The sequence below is a fragment of the Helianthus annuus genome, chromosome 12 (assembly GCF_002127325.2).
Source record: "Helianthus annuus cultivar XRQ/B chromosome 12, HanXRQr2.0-SUNRISE, whole genome shotgun sequence".
Taxonomy (NCBI): Eukaryota; Viridiplantae; Streptophyta; class Magnoliopsida; order Asterales; family Asteraceae; genus Helianthus; species Helianthus annuus.
This window is the reverse complement of record NC_035444.2, coordinates 47715643-47727550: the sequence shown is the minus strand read 5'-3', so window position 1 is coordinate 47727550 and position 11908 is coordinate 47715643. Positions and strand designations below refer to the sequence as shown.

Here is an 11908-nt window from a genome sequence, read left to right as displayed (position 1 = left end):
TAACACGTGGAATGGGAGCCCCCCACCACTCAAACCCACGCCCATGGGGTATGGTGGGGCTTGGGTTGGGGGCATGAGTTTGGTTTGGCCATTGAGAGCCTGCCATGTCACTTACTAGCCCACCCCACGCCCGGCTTTAAACCCACGCCAATGGGGCCACGCCCAAAACCCACACCCAACCCAAGCCCCCGGAGTGATGACTTGGGCGTTTTACCCCAACCCACGCCTAAACCCCCGCCCCATACCCCACGGCCTAAACCCAATTTACATATTTCACCGACCTTCAAATCTCAAGTCCATTAATTCTTTCTTTCCATGCATTTGATTGTCTGTTTCTTTATTCCAATATGAAACATTTGATTGTACTTCAAATAATGAGTTGCAACGTTAAAATTGCAAATATGGATTAAAACAATAAATTAGTAATTTGAGTTCAATTAATGTTAATCATTTTTTTTAATTGTTTATTCCTTTAATGCAATATAATACCATCATTTTTAAGTCATTATCGCTTGAGACCTATAAAATATAAGCTTATACGAAGAGAGCATTTTATATTAATATCGATGCATTTATGAAATAATTAGTCTTCAATAACGTGTACCTAAAATGCATCGATCATGGATCTAGGTACATGATGGCCTTTTATTGGATCTCTTTATTAATGGAAAAAGGGATGCTTTGGATCGGGAGTAACCACTAGCGATATGGCAAAAATTGGGGTGGGGGAAGGACAAAAGTCAAGAACGCAATGCCTACATTAAATCAATTGATTTGTCATGGTAGAGAAGAAAAATGGCATACGGACCGCACTCGAGCTTCAGATCAATGTCCCAAGAAGCAAGGAGTATGCATGTGTGTACCAATAAGAACAACAAAAAAATCTAATCAAGTTCCACGTAAGATAGCCAAAGTACGGTTGATCAATCAAGATGATATATTTACTCACTGACGTGTGTCGAGCGTGGTATAATTTTTAGTATATTTTTAGCACCTTTTACTCGTTTATCAAGATTTAAATTTATAGAACACGATACAATACAATCACTCTCTACAACACGTTAGGGCAAGTGCACCCATCGTTGGCGTAGTATAGTGACGGTAAAATACCGAGGTCGTCCAAGGACATAAGAGTTTTTAATACCGAAATATCGTCGACGTCTAAACTAACCAAAAATTTGAAAAAAGATGTTAGTAAGTTTAAAAAGATAACAAAAAAAAAAACTAAATGAAAATTAAATGTAAAAAAAACAATAAACAAGATAGAATCACTTGGTTTCGACTCCTCTCTTACATATCCTTTGATGATTTTCGCACTTTGGGCTTTTTTTAAGAGACTATCTTAGTTATTGTGGCATATCCCTCGTTTGGAGGCAACACTACCCACAGCCATATTGAGTTGAGTTAGTAGTGATATAGTCCCGTAAGGCCGGATTATTCAAAGATAATTAAATAAGTTATTAATGCAAAATGTGGCATGTCCCTCTTTTGAAGGCAACGCTACCCTCATAAATATTGGTCTGAGTCAGCAGGAATACAATCCCGCAAGGCCGGGTTAAGGTTTTAATAGTAGTTTACTTATTCAGTGAGATTCGTACGCTGTCACACCCCAACCGATGACGGAAACATCAGGGTGCGAGCAATAAGCGTTGAGATTGCTCATGAGAATCCATAACACTATTTGTTTCAATAGAATTTAGATCAAATTCATCATAACATTTTCTAAAAGCAAACACGACCAAAACAAGTATCAAATACAGACCAAAACGAATATTGTTCAAATTGTTCAAAGATTCTAAGTTAACTAGGCGACGTTTCTAAGCATCTTCTAGCTGAATTCCATAAATTTTCCAAGCATCCTATCAGCCTGCAACATGTATTAAAATATCAATACAAAAGTATTGGCGAGTATACAAGTTTGATGTTAGAATAATAGATTAAAACAACTCACATCCATAGTGTAAACAATAAAATAGTTTCAGTCGTGCGAGTGTCGCAGTCCATGCAGTGATAGCCCAAGTATCCCGATGCTTTAGTGTTTACCCAAGTCTCAAGGTAAACTAGAATCCTCCTAACAACACCCCCCAAGAATAATGGGAGAGGTGCATCTCCTATAGCGCTAGTATTGTTAAGGCGGAACTACACACTCTGGATTAAACGTCGCATAGCACAAAGAGTCAAGAATCAAGAATCACAAGTTTCATGTTCACATAGGATAGAGTATAAGTTTCAAAGATTCAAGTTTAAGTTTTCATAGAATACATGTTACACCCCAAAAGTTTAAAGTAAAAAGAGGATCGAGTATACTCACAGTGATTGCTTAACAGTCGCAACTGTTATTGGATCAAAGGGAGCTCTTTGTAGGACTAGCCTGATTAGATTACAATAGGATAAGAGTCGAGCAGAGTAACGGGGTTGAATGAAGTGTCAAACCAGTCACTAGATTGGCTGGCTGTCCGATCGGAGGGCTGTCCGATCGGATGGTCAGTCGGTTGGGTGACCCTTGTGTTGTGTGAGGTGACAATGGCTGCCCGATTGGATGGCCATCCGATCGGGTTGCCACTCATTCGGGTGAGATTCATATATGAGGGACCAGGGTGGCTGTTCCGATCGGATGGCTGTCCGATCGGGTTGCCACTTGATCCTAATGTTAAATGCCTTGGTTTCTTCAATCGGGTGGCCTCTCGTTCGGACGGCTGTCTGCTAGGACCACCACTTGATCTAAGTTTCTAATATTTTAACTAAGTTCCTGAGTATCAAAGTTTCAAGGTAAAAGGGCAAGTGTCCCCTGATAGGGTGGCTGTCCGATCGGACGACTGTTCGATCGGGTTACCGCTCGATCGGGCGACCCTTGTTTTTGTTTAACGGCTGTTCGATCGGGCTACCGCTCGATCGGGCGACCCTTGTTCTTGTTTAACAGGCTTGTAAAATTTCCAAGTTTCCAAATTAATGGTGACGGCACGACATGTATCGAGACAACGGTAAAACCCTTTAGCACCCAAAACTCCGATTGAGTGGGAATCACCCCTGTTCGATCAGTCGTTTGTTTCAAATGGGTTTATGTCAGGATCTGATGCCATGCTCGTCTTTTACCGGTAGGAACCCAGATCAATACCAACTCTAGACTATTCATCAGATCTACAGTTATTTTAGATCCGATTTCCACCGAATAAAGTAAAAGTTTGAGAAAAAGATGAAGATACTCAAGTTTTATAAGAAAAGTTTAGATTTAGCTTAGATTTAGTGTGAAAACGCATGAAATATCTTAGATCTGAGCTAGTTCTTGCCTAGAATGACATCATATATCAGTTGTATAAACCTTCATGATGACATCACCCTCAAGAACTCAGATCCGAGAGATTTCATGGTGAAAAGTGTGATTTCAAGTGAGAATCACGTAGAGAATGTTGTGTAGGTCAAGGAAGTACAAGAATCTAGCCTAAAATGTACCGAAATCAGCAAGAAAATGGAGGAAAAAGTTTTTGTGCGTCTGAGTCGAGCAGAGCTGTCACATCACTCAAAATGGTAATGTGACAGGTCTATTTATAGGGTGAGAGCGCGTTAGGGCGTTGCAAGGTCGATAGGATGGTCAGTCGTTCGAGTGGTCACCCGATTGGGTGGTCATCCGATCTGGTGGCAATCCGATCGGATGGCCACTCTGGCTAATCCACCTTTTCTGCGTTCCCGATTTAGATTCATTTTGCGTGCTAGGTTAGGCGTTGCATCACGTATAGTTTATGTAAAGTATCTAGACTACATTACAACCCAAAAGTTTCCAAGTTTCACAGTGACAAGGCTCCAGTGTCGCGTTCAACCAAGAATCAAGTTTCACGAGTCTAAGGAGTCAAGCACCAATTTAAGTTTCAAGAGTCAAGAATCATAGTTTCTCAAGTATCAAGAATCAAGAGTCCAAGTATTAAGTATCAAGAATCATAAGGAATCAAGAATCAAGTGTCTAGATTAAGCAACAAGAGTCAAGTTTCAAGATTAAATATCAAGTCTCATAGCTTAAGTGTCAAGAATCAAGTATAAAGAGTCAAGCATCATAGTATCAATAAGATTCATGCCAAAAGTATCAACATCTCATAACTACAGGGACTAAACTGATAATTAATAGAAATTCAGGGGGTGATCCTGCCAAGTGTCTAAAGTTTAGGGACGCTGGGCTTTACAGTCTCCCCTCCTTTAGGAGATTTCGTCCCCGAAATTTTAAAAGAAGACTGTTTGAAGAGATGCGGGTACTTGGCCTTCATATCACTTTTCAATTGCAAAATGAATTCGGCGCCACGCTTTCCTTCCCATCGAAACTTAACAATGGGAATTTTGCTGCGCCTCATACGCTGGACAGTTTGATCCATGATTTCGACCGGTTTCTCCACAAATTGAACAGCCTCATTTATTTGCAAGTCTTCAAGAGGAACCTGCAGTCCCTCGTCGGCTGGGCATTTCCGTACACTACGTCAAAACTGGGCTTTAGCCACATTTTTTCCAAAACCGCCCTGCCACACATTTGAAAAAACGTGTGGCTAAAGGTCATTATAATATTTTAAAACATGTTTAGCCACACAAATTATTATTAATGTGACCATTGTATACTAGTTCAAAACCTTTAGTCACACTTTTTGAAAAAAAAGTGACATTTTCTAGCTAATCTAGCCACAGCTCGAAAAGTGTGGCCAAATATGATTTATTGCCACAATATTTGTTTGATTTTCTAATTGATGTGACGATAACACATCTTCTCGAAACCTTTAGTCACATTTTTAGTAAAAAATGTGTCAATCACTAGTCACAGTAAAAAAGTATGGCTGAATGTTACTAACTGACACAATAAATTTATAATGATGTGACTAAAAAAATAATACATATAGCTACTTATTAATTTATGTAGCCAAAGAATATCGTTATTAGCCACTTATAAATTTGTATCTAACGCTAAAAGTTATCAATTGTGATGATAAAACAAAATACGTGACTACAAGTAGAATTTTATCACACTTCAATTCATTTACGTGACCATCCCTTTTGTTGGCTCTTTTCCCCTTCTTTTCTTTCATCCCCAACCATCTTCTCTGCTTCCACCAAGCTAAATCTCTTTCGCCAAAAAACCCTAATCCCCAATTCCCATTTTCACCCAAAATTCAACATAATAAACCACTTATTCGATACGCTAGAACAATGTCTAAACGATAGGTAAGTCCAGTACTCCATCAGAGAAAAGGAAGCTTAAATCAATTCAACATAATAAACCGTTTATTCGAGATCCATTTCGAGGTGTTGGAATGGTGGTAATCCGGTTGTTATTGTTTCTTGTGGTGGTGATAGTCCAGCTAAGGTTGTATTGAATGGTGATTTAAGGAGGAGGCGGTCTATTTCGGTTGCTTGGCATCAAATTAGTGACTCCGAGGTATAATTTGATACTTAACTAATTAACTGTATGATGTTGTGTTTGTAGAGTGTTTACATGAGGTGTTAGTGAAATGAAGTGTATTTGTTTAGTGCTTTTGGTTTATTGGTTAAGAATAATGATTACTTTTTAAGAGAATTTCATGAAACTAGACCTTATAGAAGGATTAGTAAGATACTGGATTTTCCATTAGAATTTAAGGATTAGGGTTTTGCTTTTGTTTGGTACTTTGTTTCCAGTTTCAATCAAGGTTAGGTTTTTATGTTGTTATTGAAGTTTTTACGGTTGAATTATGTTCTGACCTGTATTAAAATTTGTATGTTCTGACCCGAAACCATCTTGATTATCAATTCCGCTCAATTTGCCACTTATACTATATGACAATTTGCAGCTTTAGCTGGATAAAAGATAGAAACCATTTCATAATCTCCAAAAAGGGTTCTATTTAAAGATACTTTTTCGTGCCAAAGTCTTTCAGAAGTGAGTTTAGCAGTGAAATTATCAATATTTTCTCCCAATGGTACCAAGTTTACATCGATAGCTGCTCTTACTTTATTTTCATCGTCTGCGCTGGCACCCATAATTACCACTTGACTCTGTGTTAGATATGTTCCTGTTGCAATCTCAATTTCTAGCTCTTTCACAACTGGAAAACAGCATACACAGAAACTTCTAGATGAAGTATGACTTTCGTTGGAAAAACACAGCCACAAGGTGAATTGTTAGGAGTTGCATTGCTGTAAGTGGTTCCACGCATCCACAACCTGCCAGATATCGGATAATGGATCAAAGACGTCGGAAGTCGCACAAAGCTGTGTTATTTATGCATAAAACCTCATAAACCATTTTATTCGGAGAATTATATTACTATTAAAATATAATATTTTTCGAATCATGTATGAAGTATTATTAGTGCATTAATATTATTAAATAAAAACTGGACAAAAAGTGTTGGTCAATCCAGCTCGACCCATGTTGAGTGCCTGCCATAATAAAAAGTTACATTTTGACCCGAACCCATATAACTTATAAAGTTACAAACTTGTATCTAAAACGCTCAAGCTCATAGGCAAATGAGACTTTTATAAGGATTTGCAATTATATCGCATATTCTCATTTTTTTTTTGTGTTCATGTAGACATGCTATGTGCCTATGGTAAAAAGAGTGAGAATGAACGGGTTGACAGCAGAAAATTGGGGAAGATTTGAAGAGCTTGGCATCGGTTAACATAACATGGGGTATTAGTCTTATTGTTTCCTTGTTTGTTTGCTGTAGTTTTTGTTTGTTCTGTATGTTTTATGTCGTGTGTTTGTTGCCTTCCTTTAGCTTCTTACTAAGGGAGGCTGCTGATTGTTTTTGTGGTAATAAGATACCCTTTGCTGGCAAAAACAAAATGCATCACTTATTATTCTTTTATTGTGTGTTTGTGGAGATTATTGATGTAGGATAATTAAGCTTGTGCTCAAAACTTTGTTTTCAAGTGTAGGGCCTGCAGTTTTTTTTCGCTATCTTCATTACTTGAAACTAACTTGCACGCGTGTAATATTCTAGGGATGCAAACGAACCCGAGTTGAGCCTGACCAGGCTCGATCTCCAGCTCGATTAACTTATGAGAGCTCTAGCTCAGCTCATTTGTAGTATTTCAAGCTCGAGCTCGACTCGGGCTCGGCTTGTTTATTATCTATTAATTAATAAATTAAATAAAAAATTATATAAATAATAGACTCCTTTAGGCTCGCTAGCTCGATAAGTGAAGCTCGCGCTTAGATTCGTTTACTTAACAAGCTTATTTTTAGGTTCAAGCTCGGCTCGTAAACAAGTTTAAATAAGCTCGGCTCGGCTTCGCTACCGGAGCTCGATAAATTAGCGAGCTTTATTTTAATCTCGGGCTTGATAAGGCTCGTCTCGTTTTGAGGTTTTTCTCGAGCCGATCTCGAGCAGCTTGTGAACCGTTCGGCTCGTTTGCACCCCTACGTGTAAGCCAAGCATCATTTTTAAATTTTGGTTGTTTTAGATTGTTTTTTCCGGTGTAATAGTTCAGCTTCTTGCTAGGTCAGATTGTTTTATGAATTAGTAAGCCTTGCCATTTCAAAAAAAAAAAAAAAAAATTCTCTTATTTGGTTTCTGATAATGTTTACAGGTGATATGATCTTGCAATTGAATCAAGTCTAACTTTAGTACCCAGTGAAGAGTTTTCGGACCGGAGTTCAAGTGCGATGAGCATTCAGCAGAATTGAGTGCAAATCCATCTTTAGTTTTTCTAATTTTAAGTGAAATTTGCAGATAGTTGAGGTTGTTTTTGCAAGGTGGCTCTTCTCCAAAAAGAAATGTATACTCACTTTATTCCGGGCATTATTCTTCCGATATGTTCTTCATATCTGTAGTTGATATGGACGGATTTTATGATGGAAATCAACTTGCAATCGTCTCAGTATGTTGAAGATCTTTATGCTTACTTTAGAAGTATGGAGGTATATCATATGGCCTCTTTAACCTTTTTAAGTCAACACATGCTAATTACTTGACTTTCTTTCTACTAATATTTGAATGTTTTAATTTACGTAAAATGATTTTGGAGAGAATGTTAACTGAACTTTAGGTTGATTTCATTGCATTATAAAAATAATTAAAAAAATTTAGCCAATATGACTTTTGTACAAAGGTCAAACTATGTGAATGGATTTGACTTTCTTGCTGCTTAAAAGGGAAGTTATACTGTAATCAAATTGAATGACTGTGAGTTAATTACTTTTTTATTGCAGAATTGAATGACTATAGCGAGCCATACGAATTGACTTGACTGACTCATTCAGGTAAGTTTTTCAGTCAATTGGATTATAAAGTTTTAATTTTTATAGTTTAACCAATATGTGAGTTAAGAATATCAATCATGAGATCATTCCCGTCAATGATTGTCAGATCAATGCTTCAAATTGGTTCGCGAGTGCTGCTATTATGAAGTTGAAATTTGGATGCATTTTGATGACCAGAGATGTTTCTGCTTTGAATGTTGGTTTTTAAGTGAAACAAGCAATCGTTGAAGATGAACAAACAAAAGCATTGGCTCATATAACTGCCCCGAAGAAGCTCTGTAATTGTTATTGGAATGGCTGGAGTACTTGATTATTTATTTATATATAACATCATGTTTTCATATAATTGCTGGCTAGTTTGTTCGCATGCCAACTTGTGGGAGATATCATCACTTTTGATGCTGGACTTCGTTTATACACGCCCAATTACTAAACTTTGGGTCATAGTTTTTTTTTTGTTTTCATTGTATTTATAGAATATATCTAATCATTTCTATATTTTGTGTCTTTGATCCCATATAAGATTCATAGATAATACACATGTAATCTCTTCTTTTTTCATGGTTGTAAAAGTCGCTAGTTGGTAATCGGTTTGGGATTTTTTATATGTAATTTTCAGTTTTTACAGGTATATACACATAATTATAGGTAAATATACTAAGTATATATGTTTTAACCCCTTCTCGACCCAATTTTTAAAGTATATAGGATTAATCGCCGGAGTCTACATGGTTTGGTTGGAAAATGGCTAAAATTTACAGGTTTTGGTCGGAATCGCTAATTTTTTTGACAGATGACTAAGGCCGATTAGAGCTGACTATCGATTAACGAAAAATTAATCAATGCCCGACTGACTAGTGATTAGTCGCCTACTAGTCCCGATTTTTACAACAATGCTTTTTTAATTTGTTTTTATTTCATTTCGGTTCTTATCCTAAAACTTTCACTTTAATTGATACTCTCAATTTAAAAAATCAGCTATTTAAACTAATGATACAAAAAAAAAATCTTACTACAAGAGGTCATATATGTCATAGTAGACTATATTGGACTTTAATGGATCACATCGGCCAATAATATATCATACATGTTTAATGAATCATATTGGACCTTAATGAACCACAACTATCAATAGTTGACCACATATGTCTTAATATACCATGAAATGCCTTAGTGGATCACAACAGGCAATAATAGATCATACAAGTCTTGATAAACCATATTGAGTCTTAATGGATCACAACGGACAATAGTAGATCATACATGTCATAATGGACCATATTGGGCTCTAATGGATCACAATGGTCAATAGTATATCATACTTCTCTTAATAGTCCTTATTGAGCCTTAATGGATCACAACGGCCAATAGTAGATCATACATGTAGGATCGTTTGCTGACCCGATGAGTCGTTCAGAAGAGCACTTAGACTAGTTCAGAGGCGGAATTCATTGAATTAGTCTTCGTAAAGCTTGATTTCACACTTTAACGTCTCCTTTATTGATTATATATCAGTTTACAAGAACGTGGAGACAATCGGACAGGGATTCGCCTTTACACCTTGGAAACCACCTCCTTCTCTAACTTCTGGAACCGCCCATATGGACCACATATATATAGACCCTCTGGATCGCTTATATGGACATGCCATATGAGCGATCCACTCATTATGTCATAAAAGTGGTTCAAGCTTTATGACACATGAGCGATCCATATTAGTGTCATAAAAGCGGTCCACCCTAAAAACACTAAAAGCGACCCTAAATCTAATACATGATTTCTCGTTTATCGTTTACTATACAAACAGCCCTATCCTAAGACTCGAACGAAGATGTAGTCGACAGACAACTGCACCAACAGACTCCCCCTTGAATGTTGACGGAATCTTCAGTGAGAGTCTTCAATCATTTCCAACTCTTCACTCTTGTTCGGTCTTCTTTAGGAACTCAGCCTGGAATCAAATCTTCTACAGAAACTTCTTCCTGAAATCATATGCCTGGGTCTTTCTCTGGTTTTAACTTTTGTCAGACTCCCCCTATCATCATGCTGGGATCTCTGTCTGGAAATCGTTATCACCATTGAAATCAACTCCTGGCTTTCTCTATAGCAACAGGATCAGAAGCCTGCAAAACTCAAACATTCTATCACAAACCAAAATAATTGTGATTCAACTTAATGAATCAACTAATCATTTGATGACTTTTTCAAATTAAACACTGATTCACGATTTTGAAATATTTCAATTTCTGATTCAACCTAATGAATCATTTTAAACATTTCAAATGATTTAACCAACCCGTCTGTTCATCAAGTTTAGCCTTTGAGATTTTGAAAATCAGCTCTTCACCATCAGTTGTCGAAAATCTTTTTGGATTTTTCAAAATATAAAATGTAAATGCAAAAACAGAAATTTAAATGCAAAACAAACATATTTTTGTGAGTTTGTGCAAGAAGATCACATCAGTTTTTGAGACATAACACAAGCACCGTTAAGCTTTTAATCATTTTAAGTTCTAAACGATTCACATAGATTGACGATATAATTGTCCTCTTAAATTTTCATACAATTTTCAATCTATTCAGGATACTATTTAGGTATTTTATGAACTTAGTTCAATTCATGTGTCCCACGTCTTGAATATACTCCCGTATCCAGAATCCCAATATTCAGTCTTACAGGTATGAACACTACAATGATGTCTGTACATAAATTAGGGGAAAGATGCGAGAACTGAGGGATCTCAGGTCAGAACTTCCGTTCAGCAGAGAGATATCAGCTTCGACTTAGCAGTGTGTCCCCTTTAGAGGATCTTTTAGCTACAACAGATGATTATCAATTTTATTGTCTAATCATTCTGAGGGCTATAATGCTATGTTTCAAGCATTTTGTGGAAAGTATTAGCCAAGGACTAGGTCAGAACTACCGTTCAGCAGAAGTCCCGGAATAATACCCCAGACATCGTATAGTATAAACACCTAGTATATCAGAATACGAGACCTTTCAAACAAGATTTCAGGGGTTACCTATATATCCAAGTAGTGTTCCCCACGAATTTCATAAGTTTGAAATTTTAGGTTTATATCCCGAATAAATCTACTAAATGTACAAAAACCTATCGTCACATCATCAGTGAGACCGTTTATCACATTTGGCAATACATTTCTTTAGCGTGCTGTGATAGTCCAACTGATTTACTATCATTTCCTCTTGTTTTGCAACAAAACTCATTTTTACAATTTTTTCAATGTTTTTGACATTTTCAAATTTTCTAATTTTTTAAAATTTTACTCCCCCTAAAATCAAAATATGTCTCAATTTTGATTTTCTGGGAAAATTTGAAACAAACTGTACAAAAATGACAACATGATGAGAATCAGTTCAATTCTCCATCCATATGGCATAAACAATCAGAACTCCCCCTCACAACAAACTAATTTCCCATTGTGATCTCAAAACACTTAAGTTTGTTTTAATCAAAATGATTTTTCCGGAAAAAATTAGTTTGTGTTCAAACCATTTGTAGATTCGGGGTTATCTCTTCATCTTGTTTTCTTCAAACCTTTTAAAGATTTATCATTTCCAGTTTTATCATAAACCATCAGTAGAAAATCAAGTACAAATTAATGTCCCTGATTTACCACATGTAAAGCGAAAAATCACCAAAGTGAAATTTCTCAAGAAATGTG

At 36.6% G+C, this 11908-nt stretch overlaps 1 long non-coding RNA gene across 1 annotated transcript; it reads left to right on the top strand.

The window, feature by feature from the left end:
* The first annotated feature begins 4996 nt into the window (after positions 1-4996).
* Positions 4997-8826, top strand: LOC110894777. The gene is made up of 5 exons (XR_002566675.2): positions 4997-5407; positions 6546-6646; positions 7549-7879; positions 8171-8221; positions 8328-8826. It is a non-coding gene; the product is annotated as an uncharacterized LOC110894777 (long non-coding RNA).
* Positions 8827-11908: the final 3082 nt, after the last annotated feature.